At 43.1% G+C, this 11,733-nt stretch overlaps 1 long non-coding RNA gene across 1 annotated transcript in view; it reads right to left on the bottom strand.

The window, feature by feature from the left end:
• Positions 1-3,657: 3,657 nt before the first annotated feature.
• The window catches only part of LOC121009856 (uncharacterized), a 55,304-nt gene continuing 47,228 nt past the window's right edge, over positions 3,658-11,733 (bottom strand). The window contains exons 2-3 of the long non-coding RNA XR_005780868.1: positions 6,264-6,428; positions 3,658-3,770 (exon numbers count right to left, since the gene is read on the bottom strand). This is a non-coding gene — a long non-coding RNA (uncharacterized LOC121009856). The remainder of the gene's footprint in view (positions 3,771-6,263; positions 6,429-11,733) is intronic.

Below are 11,733 nucleotides of genomic sequence, written 5' to 3'. Positions count from 1 at the left end.
TCATACATTCTGCCCTACAGTCACATAACTGCTTGTGGTTTCTCCAATATTTACATTCCTCACTTCCAGTCCTAAAAGACATAAAGCTTCCATGGGATATTAGAGGGATTTCCTATGTTCTAGAATTTATACATCTATGGCCATTCTCTACTGAGAGTGATTTTGCCCCCGATGGGATATTTTACCATGTCTGGAAACATCTTTGGCTGTCACAATTTAGGGGGCATGCTACTGAGGTCAGAGGTGTTGCTAACATCCTACAATGCACAGGACAGCCCCTACCACAAAGGACTGTCCGGCTCCAAAGGTCAATGGTGCTGAGGTAAGAAGCTCTTCTCTACGCCCTTTGCTCTTTGCTGTGTAAATTGATAGTGTTTATAGTTCTCCCTCTCTAGATGCAACAAAATTCTGTGTCTACTGCCCAGACCCACACAGGCCCAGGCCCAAGCCCACTTGTATTGGACCCAGAGTCTACACAGGGACACTGCACATGACTGTGCACAAGGTGCCTGGTTGAGGGGTGAGTGGGACTGTCCGGGATCTGATAGCCAACTGACCAGGCAGTGCCCACAAAACTGTATCCAATTAAATGACATCTTTTCCCAATTTTCATGGATTCCCAGTGGTGGCACAAGAGGAGGCCAGCCTCTTTCCTGCATCCCCAGCTAGGTTTATGCATTCACTTATCAAGATTTCTAGATGGTTCATGTTATTCTTTGAGGTCTTAAGAAGGACATAATAAGGTGCCTGCTACATTAGGAAGCAGACCCGATAAAAGGCACATGTGGTTTCTAGGTAACCCCCACCCCCGCTGAATCATTATTCCTTTGTCCCCCTCCTTCCAACAGACTCATCAGAAGTTCAGTCTTCTAAGAGGCAGTGCCTCTGGTTGCAGGGTGTGGGTCTCAACAAACACCACGGTGGTAGAAAGAGTCTGAGATGCCCCTCAAGGTCCTATCCCCTGGTATGCATACCCTGTATAACCTAGGACTGTGAATATGATATCACTGCCATAATTATTTATGTTATAAAGAGATTTTACAGATATAATTACATCCCAAACCAATTAACTTTAAGACAGGGAGATTACCTGAGTGGGCCTGACCTAATCACAGGAGCCCTTTAAATCTGGGTCTAGGGGCGCCTGGGTGGCTCAGTCGGTTGAGCGTCCGACTTCGGCCCAGGTCACGACCTCGCGGTCTGTGGGTTTGAACCCCACATCGGGCTCTGTGCTGACAGCTCGGAGCCCGAAGCCTGTTTCAGATTCTGTGTCTCCTTCTCTCTCTGACCCTCCCCTGTTCATGTTCTGTCTCTGTCTCAAAAATAAATAAACATTAAAAAACATTTTTTTTAAATAATAAATCTGGGTCTAAAGGTCAACAACAGAGGAGATCAACATTTCAAAGCACAAGAAGAGGGGTGCCTGGGTGGCTCAGGTGGTTAAGTGTCCAACTTTCGCTCATGTCATCATCTTGTGGTTCATGGGTTTAAGGCCCACGTCAGGCTGACAGCTCAGAGCCTGGACCCTGCTTCGAATTCTGTGTCTCCTTCTTTCTCTCTGCCCCTCCCCCAATTGTGCTCTGTCTTTCCCTCTCAAAATTAAATAAACATTAAAAAAATAAAATAAAATAAAATAAAACAAAATAAAATAAAGCACAAGAAGAATTTGACGTGCCATTGCTGACTTGAAGATGGAGGGGCCCATGGGTCTAGGAATGTGGGCCCAAGATGACAGTCAGCAACAAAATGGGAACCTCAACCCTGCAACCACAAGGAACTGAATTCTGCCAACAACAACAGTGATGCGACTGGAAGTGGATTCATCCCTAGAGCCTTCAGGTGAGAACTCAGTCCAGCGATCACCCTGACTTCAGCTAAGTGAGGCCCTGAGCAGAGAAGTTAGGCATGATGTACTGGACATCTAACCTACAGAACTGTGGGCTAACAAACGGGAATTGTTTAAGCTGTTAAACTTGTGGTCATTTGTTACACAGCCATAGAAAGCTAAGACATCCAACAGACCTCTAGTCACACCATACCTCAAGCCCTTTGCGAACCTCAAAACACTGGCTTTCTACTTGTTTCCACTTTCTTTCCACACCGCTGTCAAATGTGGATGATTTACCTGAGCTTGCAAGCTCAGTTGCACCTAAATAAATTTTTTCAGTATAAGACCAATGGAATTTACCTTAAACCGGTTTCTTTTAACACTCCATTAACACTCAAGGTTGTGCCTGACCTTGAACACCCAGTAATGCTCATTTTAAGAGCTTAAAGCATATTATTTCTGAAACAAAATGCAAACATAATATTTTTTTAAAAAGCAGTCACCCTGATGCCGAGCTTTACTCAAGAGCTGCAAGATTTCATGGCAGGCCCTCTCGATTATTTAATATTCTCTTCGTCTCCACCGGAGGCTGTGAGGCTGAATAGAGATGATGTCTCGGGATTGTTAAACATAACTCCAAAATGCGTGCCTGAAACACATTCTGGTTGCTAGAAGATGTAAGATATAAGAGGCAGGGCTGGTCTGTGCTGATGTAACTCTTCCTACTGAATCCCCAAGCTTAGCCAGAGTAAGAATTTTAAAGTATTTGGGCCAAATGTTCATCTACTTGCAATTTGAGGCATATTTAAAAAGTTATCCACCGGGTCCCACTATAATTTCAAAGATATATTGGAAAGAAGTATTGGGACTTGTGAGAAAATTTTTTGATCATGAATTAAAATTTCATAACACCACTACAGCATTTTTGATGGTACTTTTGTCTGCTTATGAAGCATTTCCCTTGAGTTCAGCTGTTCCATTTGCATTTTTAATATTCAGTTGTTTCTAACTCATGCCCAGACTTTTTGACCATGTTTATATTAGAATCTAAAGAGTACCAGCAGTTCCCAATTGTTTGCTACAGAACGCTCTTGAATGTTGTTTTTAAGTAGATCATTGCATAAAAGTACTCTTTTTCCCTTGGACTCACTTTTGTAAAGGGATAAGGGTTCCTGACCAATGATGAGCATCAGAAATTAACAAATATCTTTAAAAGAAAAGATCAATCATAAACTCCTCTGGATAACTAAAAACAGACAAATAATACTTATAGAATGAACATAAATATACCAAATATACAGATTATTATTGCATCCACTGTAAACCAATATATTATTGGCTATTAGTTAACAATTGGGCTTGTTTCTTCAGATTTAGAAAGACTTGTAAAGAAAGTTGCAAACACTCTTATCTTGTTTTTAAAATCTCTCAGGAATTGTTGACCAAGTGCCAAATTACCCCCCTTGTGAGTTTCCTGGAACAAGGGATGGTGTTCAGAGTCCTATCAGTCATCACAAAACTATCTTCAACTATCCTCAACTTCAGAGTTTGTTTTTTTTTAAATAAAGCGTTGGTCAGCTAATCCACATGAATGTGCCTGTGCGTGCAGGTGTGTTTGTGTGTGTGTGGGTACACGCACGCTCACACACACGGGAGAACCAGAAGTCTGCTTTCTCCTCTTCTGACTTCTCTCTACTCCTTCACACACACGCCATCCCACCAGCCCACCTCCTCACTCCTCTCTGTCCTGATGACACTATTACAAATCCTACATGGAGAAATGGGGACAGGTACAGAGGAGAGGGATGCAAGGTGATACTTACCCTGACGTGAGGATGGTTTGTGCAACTAAGGATGAAGAAACGGGCTGGTATTCGCTGATTCCATGAAGAAAACCATTTTTCCGTCAGTTGACTACAGTACTTTCTCTACCTGCTTCTTCCTTTGTATTAGAGAGAGACTCAATAAATAAATCAATATGGTGGGAAATGAGGTAGTCACACTAAATAAAACTGAATAAGCTAAACTATAAAGTTCAAAATTTGCAAGTGGGAACAGTATCTATCCATACTTCCTTTTCATCAATCTTGGAGGCTTTAACTTGGGAGTTCAACTCATGTCAGTGGAGGAGTGAGGGAACGTGTGATATAGAGTGTGATAGATATTGTAGTTTATTAGTGAGTTTGTTTTTCCTGCCCTAGATATTCCCCTCTTTTTCCCTTCTCCTCTGGCCACAGGGTGGGTGCCTGATATGAGCTTACCTACTGGAGTATCCTGTTTTACTGAACACAGTAACTGAGGGCATGTGATTCCAAAAACGCCAGTGGCATTTCTTCACTGGAATTCACATACAGATGATGTAAGAGAGAAATTCCCTTTGTGTTAGTATGAATAGTCTAGGGCTATCAACAGCCATTGTCCCTAGCCACATGGAAATAACTTGTCTGCTTATTGAGGAGAATCACAAAGTAGAGAGAACAGAAAGGGGATGGATGGATAACTAGATGGATAAATGAACAGAAGGATAAATAGGTGAGTTCTCCCCTACCTTCCTTTAAATTTTTTTTTTTCAACGTTTATTTATTTTTGGGACAGAGAGAGACAGAGCATGAACAGGGGAGGGGCAGAGAGAGAGGGAGACACAGAATCGGAAACAGGCTCCAGGCTCTGAGCCATCAGCCCAGAGCCCGACGCGGGGCTCGAACTCACAGACCGTGAGATCGTGACCTGGCTGAAGTAGGACGCTTAACCGACTGCGCCACCCAGGCGCCCCTCCCCTACCTTCCTTTAAAGGAGACAGGGATGCCAATAATTGTATCCCCAAAAAATCAGATACTCCACTCATAGACCATGGGCTTTAATCAAATTCATCAGCTACTTTGCCTTGCTTTCACAGTGCCAGCAACTTGAATTCTCAAAGTCCCATGGAGATCTTAGTGAGCCCCTGACCTTGGGTAAGGAAAGGACCTGACTAGTAGGTACCTATTGTCACCAGCCTTCAAACCCAGAGCCATCATACTGCATTCTTCCAGAATGTGAACTGGGTCACACACACCGCATGCTTCCAGGAGGTAAGTAGGATCTACTGGCATTGGATGACAGCCAAGGACAGCCAGCCCCACCCTGGGACCTATTCTTTGGAGCAACTCTTTCATCCTTCATCTCAGTCTTTGCCCGAGTGAATCCTTAGCTTCTCATCAGGTAGACTCCATAGTGGCCTTTCCCCACCAGTGCTGAAATCATGTCCAGATTTTACAATGAACACAGCTTAGACCCAAGCTGGGATCCTGGCAACCTACGTTCATGTGATTTTTCTACCACCTGCCCCTCTGGCTTCTGCTGCCCGAATCTGGCAGACGATATGCTTGCTGGGCCAATCACTGGGCTACAGAGGGATGACACAACAGCCTCGGCCCCTCAGAATTTATTAAGGATTTCTGAGCCCAAACAGAAGACGAAGGATGCTAAGTATTGTATCCTTATTCATGCAAATCAACAATAAAAATACCACTTATGATGCAATCAGGGAAGTAAACACTGGATATTTGATGCTAATAAATAGATACTGTCATTTTTTTTTACACGTGATAATGGTATTGTGATTATGCTTTTTTAAAGAATTCTTGTCTTTTAGAAATACATACTGACATATATGTGGATGAAATGACATGATAGTTGAGATTTGCTTCAAAATAAATCAGTCATGGTGAGAGAACTGGAGAGAAGTGAATGGGGGTACAGAAAACACACTTCTGTTGAAGACTGTCGAAGGTAGGTGATGATTACATGGGGCTTCATTGCACTATTCTGTCATTTTCTGTCTGAACTTGAACATTTTCATAACAGAAAGTTAAAAAATAATTCCAGGCATCTCCAGAGGCTGTGGTTCTACAGTCTCCTCACTGCAGGGAGGTGGTTATATCTACATTAGAATTTCCCGGGTGCAGGAAATTCAGTTGCACAGTAGAGACTGTTTTCACATGTCTAGTTCCCACCAAAAATATACAAGAAAGTCAAACTCTGTACACCATGTCAAGGTGAGTTAAAGAAAGTAATGTTCCATCAAGCCACAAAGATCAAGAAATATGTCTGCTTACACTCAAACTAAACAAAAATTTTAGTAACATCCCGGCTTAAGCCAAAATGCCTATCTCCACCTTCTGGAGGCAAAGACAAGGATGTGGTTTCAGTTGGAGGCAGCCCCTCTAAATATATCCAATAACCACAGACAGCTTAAGAATTACTTATTTCCTTCTCAAGTGGTTAGTTTGGACCATGTCTCTATAATGGGGGCTTTCAATGCCAATAACTACTGCTCAAACATTACTACTTCAAGTATATCCATTATCATTGCATTGGGGTTCTCCAGAGAAATAGAACCAATACGATATACATAGATGTACATGAAAGAGATTAATAATACGAACTGGCTCACATCGTCATGGAGGCTGTGAGGTCCCACAATCTGCCATCTGCAAGCTGGATAACCAGGAAAATCCGTGGTGTAGTTAAGCCTGACACCAAAGGCCTGATCATTGGAGGGCCATGGTATAAGTCCTAGTCTGAGTTCAAATGTCCAAGAGTCAGAAGTGCCAATGTCCTAAGGCAGAAGAAGATAAATATCTCAGCTTCAGGAGAGAGAGTTAATTCAGCTTTTCTCCATCTTTTTGTTCTACTCAAGCCCTCAACTAACTGGATGATGCCCTTCCACATTTGTGAGGACAATCTTTATTACTTAGTCTACTGATTCAAATGCTAACCTCTTCCAGAAACACCCTCACAGATACACCCAGAAATAATGTTTTACCAGCTTTCTGGGCATCCCTTAGCTCAGGCAGGTTGACACATAAAAGTAGCCAACACAATCATATTAGAAAAAAGCAGTGGTTTCTTCCATGTGGTGTTCACAGACATGAGGTTGTGCCTGTTTTCTTTTCAACGTTTTTATTTATTTTTTTTTTTATTTTTGGGACAGAGAGAGACAGAGCATGAACGGGGGAGGGGCAGAGAGAGAGGGAGACACAGAATCGGAAACAGGCTCCAGGCTCTGAGCCATCAGCCCAGAGCCCGACGCGGGGCTCGAACTCACGGACCGCGAGATCGTGACCTGGCTGAAGTCGGACGCTTAACCGACTGCGCCACCCAGGCGCCCCATGTTGTGCCTGTTTTAAGCCTGTTCACTTATGGGTTTTTTTCTGCAGCAAAATAATTCACATGAATGGAGGACCCACTGTGCCTGATACAACATGTCCATCATTTATTTCTACCAAATCAGTGTATCATTGCTGCCCTCTCAGAAAAAAAAGGAGTCTCTGCATGCTTTTATACACAGGCAATAAAAGAGATCTTTGAAAACTGTGTTGAATAACTCCACAGTCTGCTGTGCATCACTTTTATTGACCGTGAGGAAGATGTTATCTGTGTGGCCTAAGTATAATCTGAATATGGCTGGACACAGAACTTTTCAAAAATATTTGACTTTATTCTGACTTGGACCCAGCAGCACTCAGCAAGGGAAGCAGACGGTGTGGTGAGCAGAATTCAGCCCTAGCGCTGAGGGAGGAGGTACCACCTGAGTATCTCCAGGTGTATCCATGGACATTGGCATCTCCTCCCCTGCCTCTAGTAGTCCCTGATGTGCCCAGCTCTGGTCAGCTGGGGGCCCTGATAACCCTCATCATAGCAATAGAGGCCCATATCCAACAAGGGGATGCAAGTTTCCTCCTGTGTCTCTAAGTCAGTGATTAGTTATGACAGGCCCATTGTACCATATGTTCCCCCAAGACATTTGCTTTGCCTTTGCTCCTTACAAAAACTCTACACCAGTGGGCCTCAGCCTTCAGTGTACATCAGAATCATCTGGAGGGCTCTTTGCATCACACATTGCAGGATCCACCCCCTCAGAGCTTCTGATTCAGTAGAATTTGCATGTATAATGATTCACCAGGTGATTCTGACACTGCTGATCTGAGGCTCACCCTATAAGAAGTACTGTTCTAGAGCTCTCCTGGAGTTGGCAGCCTCTTCCTGAATCCCAGTTTCCTTGGTTGAGGCCCTCCTCTTTCTTGGCCTAGACCTTGGCCTTCACCCTAGCTGGAAAAACTAGAAAGATCATGACACAGGGATTATCCTGATTCATCTTCAAGCCTCCTGCTGGTTCACTGTGAGACCCCTACTTAGACACCACGAGGATGGTCACCAACCTTGAAGACTGAATTCTCCATACTTTCCAGGACACTGTGATTTGAGTTGTTGCTACTACCTCAGTGCGTGTCCTAGAATTGGGTTAAATTCCCTTAGTTCCTCTTCCACCCATCCACAAATGTCTTCATGCCCAGTGGCCCCAATTCTGAGATCCCAATCCCATGTAACCAAACCAACAGGATAGTGTTCCAACCCTCTGTTACGTCTCTCTACTGGAAGCCCAGATCTGAGGCTGCCAACTTGACCTGCACTGATGATTCATCTTTTATTGTTGATGATGATGATGTGCTCTTCCAGGGCATAGGAAAGCCTCAATTCCAGCCCAACTGTATAAATAATTATTTAGGAAGAATTTGGCCAAATGCCTTTACTTCTCTGAGCCTGAGGCTGGAATAAATCTATAGATGCCCAGCTTCCACCTGCAGGTAGATGTTCCAATTCACAGAGCTTGGAGGGGACCCAGGCTTTTCCATTTCCTCAGAGCTTCCTTGGTGATTCCAACGTGCAACCAGGGTTGTGAGCCACAGGTCCATACCCTGACTTCACAAATAAATGGACCAAGACTTGGAACAGTGGCATGTCGAAGTTCCACAAACAAATATTGGAATCCAGCACTATGATTCTGGCCTCCCAATTCCTAGTTCAGCGATCCATGCAGACATGGGAATAGATGCCACCTTCCCAGCCCTGGGCAGGCCCGAACCCAACCAGGGGCTGTCCAGCTTGAGTGTGCCACAGAATCGCCTGAGGGGTTTGAGGTTTATTAAAATGGAGATCTGGAATCTCACCTCAGTGACGTAGAGACTCCCATAGAGAGAGCCTGGGATGGGGGATGGGGAGGACAAGGAAGGGAAGGTGACTAGAGTGTCCCCTAGCCATCAGCATCTGCCAAGCCTCTTCCAAACCTGAGTTAGTATCTTGGCACTGGACTGGCCCTCCGTTCTCTGGCTGTGATGCTCTGAGTAAACCTGAGAGCTGATCCTGACTTGGGCCGCAGATGTGAAGCCCTATATTGGCATCTTGTCCTAAGACCCTCACCTTTTCTCCCTCTCTTCAGCTTCCCCGGCTGAGGAGGTTGTGTGCCTCCCTTACAAAAGACCAAATTTTGCCACTGCTGAAATTTCAGAGGCCTTCCCTGCGCATACAAAAGTAACACAGCCTCTCCTCTCAGGGGCTGGAAAACTGGACTCATTATACACACTATTAGCCAGAAAGCCTTCAGGGGCTATTAGAGAGAAACAAAAGTCCCCCCAGTGACTTCCATAGATGGTCTGAAATGTTTGTCATTGTCCTCAAACAATAGTTTGTCACAGGGACATATAATTCAGCAGAGTCTGAGCAGGCCCCTGGCTCCTCACTGGTTTATTTATGTCATTTATTGGGAGCTTTTAAAGAATTGTTTTTCCCAGGCAGCCAAATGCACTGATGGAAGCACATTGTCAGCCTTCAAAAACCAGAATCACATCGTTGTCTAGTAAATATGTTCCTGCTCTTTAACGGAGTTTTTAAAATTGTACTGCATTGAGGAAAGAAAAATGGCATGTGTGTGAGTAGGATCAAAACCCCCCGTGCTTGGGGGACGGTCAGCTGGGTGCTAGTATCTATCTTTCAACAAAATGCAGCAATTTATTTGTGGAAATCCCATTATAGCTAATAGGAGTTAAAAACCATTAAAAAAGATAAGGATGTCTAGCCATTTCAAGATTATCTTGTGAAATGTGCCCTGCTAAAAAAGGAATGAATTTTGCAAAGAACATCACAAATCTAGTCATACCAATTCAACTCACATAAAACAATTAAAACTAAATAAATCTGATACCAGTGCTAAATGCTTTTTTACATCTATCTTTAACTACATCAAGCTTAGAAATTCTCACTACTAGGAAAACATAGGCTGCACACTTAGGCATCAAAGGCTATTCTCAGGCAACTCCCTTTAAGCAAGATAATTAGACAAAATTTTAAATTAACATGAAGGAAGACAGTATTATAATTCACAGAATTGGAATTTTCAAACATAAAGAACTTTCAAACTGGAGTAAATCATACCCTTGAACCTGTTGTGCTCAACGTGTTTAGTAGCATCTTGGATAAAGATGGAAAGAAAGCTTTTCCAATTTACAGGAGAAACAAAACTCAGCAAAAGAAGTGATCCAATAGAGAATAAAATAAAGATGATTCACATTGATTTTGACAGCCCTGAAGAAATTGTACCCTTTACTAAAGTAATTCTATTCTATGCCTAGAAATTGATTCCAGGAAAATAATCCTAAGAATGTTGGAAGAGGAAATAAAAAAGAAAAAGAAAAATTCATGTACAAAGATGTTCTACACAGTCTTATTTATAATATGAGAAACATGAGTAGCAGGCTAATACTGGATGAATGCATCAATAGATTATGAAACATAATGTTACAGTATTTATGAAAAGTTTATAATAACAAAAAGAAGTGCTTGTTTTGTTTTTGAGATTAAAAAAATCAGGATATTAAATACAGATTAAAAGTTTTTAAAAAAGATAACAGATAGGGAAAAATAGTAGAAACATACCAGCATGGTAGCAGTTCATTCTTTCTTTCAATGTTGCAATTCTCACTCAACAGTCACTCTTTCCACCGTCTAACGTTTATTAAAACAACCAACCTGGGCCAGTACCTGGGGGTGACTTTTATTTTCTTTTACTTCATACTTGTCTATGATTTATAGTTTGTACATAAGGCTGTGATTTCCTCCAGAGGACTCAATTATAAGAGGATTCTCACTGAGCTTATGAAATTATACAGACTCTCCTCTTTCTTTTATTTTTTAAAAATTTTTAGGGGCGCCTGGGTGGCGCAGTCGGTTAAGCGTCCAACTTCAGCTCAGGTCACGATCTCGCGGTCCATGAGTTCGAGCCCCGCGTCAGGCTCTGGGCTGATGGCTCGGAGCCTGGAGCCTGTTTCCGATTCTGTGTCTCCCTCTCTCTCTGCCCCTCCCCCGTTCATGCTCTGTCTCTCTCTGTCCCAAAAATAAATTTAAAAAAAAGAAAAAAAAGTTGAGAAAAAAAAATTTTTATGTATTTATTTTGATAGAGGCAAGGAGGAGCAGAGAGAGGAAAGAGAGAGAATCCCAAGCAGGTTCCGCGCTGTCAGCACGGAGCCCAACATGGGGCTCAATCGCAGGAACCGTGAGATCATGACCTGAGCCAAAATGGAGAGAGTTGGGAGGCTTAACCAACTGAGCCAACCAGGCGCCCCTCACCTCTTTCTTTTAACATTCAAATCCCATCTCTGTTATAGGCTCCCCAGGTCACCTGGACCATCTGCTCTTTTGCTTCTCAGGCCCTGAGAGATGCTATTTACCACCCGATTGTAGGAGTTGCATGCCTCAAAGAGGAAGTCTACTAACTGCTACGGACTGTCTCAGCTTGTTCCACTCCTCTGAATCCCCTCCCCCAACAAACAATAAGATAGTCTCTCTAAACCAATCCTCTATATCAGGTTTCAGTACCATCCTTGATAATGACCATATGGGTTAACACATACTATAAAGAAAGGTGTTTATCACACACCTGCCAAAATGCTCAACACCCTCCAGACAATCTAAATCAGGGCTTTATGGGTTACAAGTACCTGAAACTTTCTCTGGGCCCCAGGGACTTGGCACGTGCTAGTCTCTGTTTGCAGAACACTCTTCTCCCAGATGTCCACCTGGCTTGCTCA

The sequence above is a fragment of the Herpailurus yagouaroundi genome, unplaced genomic scaffold (assembly GCF_014898765.1).
Source record: "Herpailurus yagouaroundi ecotype Mexico unplaced genomic scaffold, PumYag 190, whole genome shotgun sequence".
In the NCBI taxonomy this organism is placed as follows: domain Eukaryota; kingdom Metazoa; phylum Chordata; class Mammalia; order Carnivora; family Felidae; genus Herpailurus; species Herpailurus yagouaroundi.
Note: the sequence above shows the minus strand (reverse complement) of the source record. Positions and strands in the feature narration are given on the sequence as shown.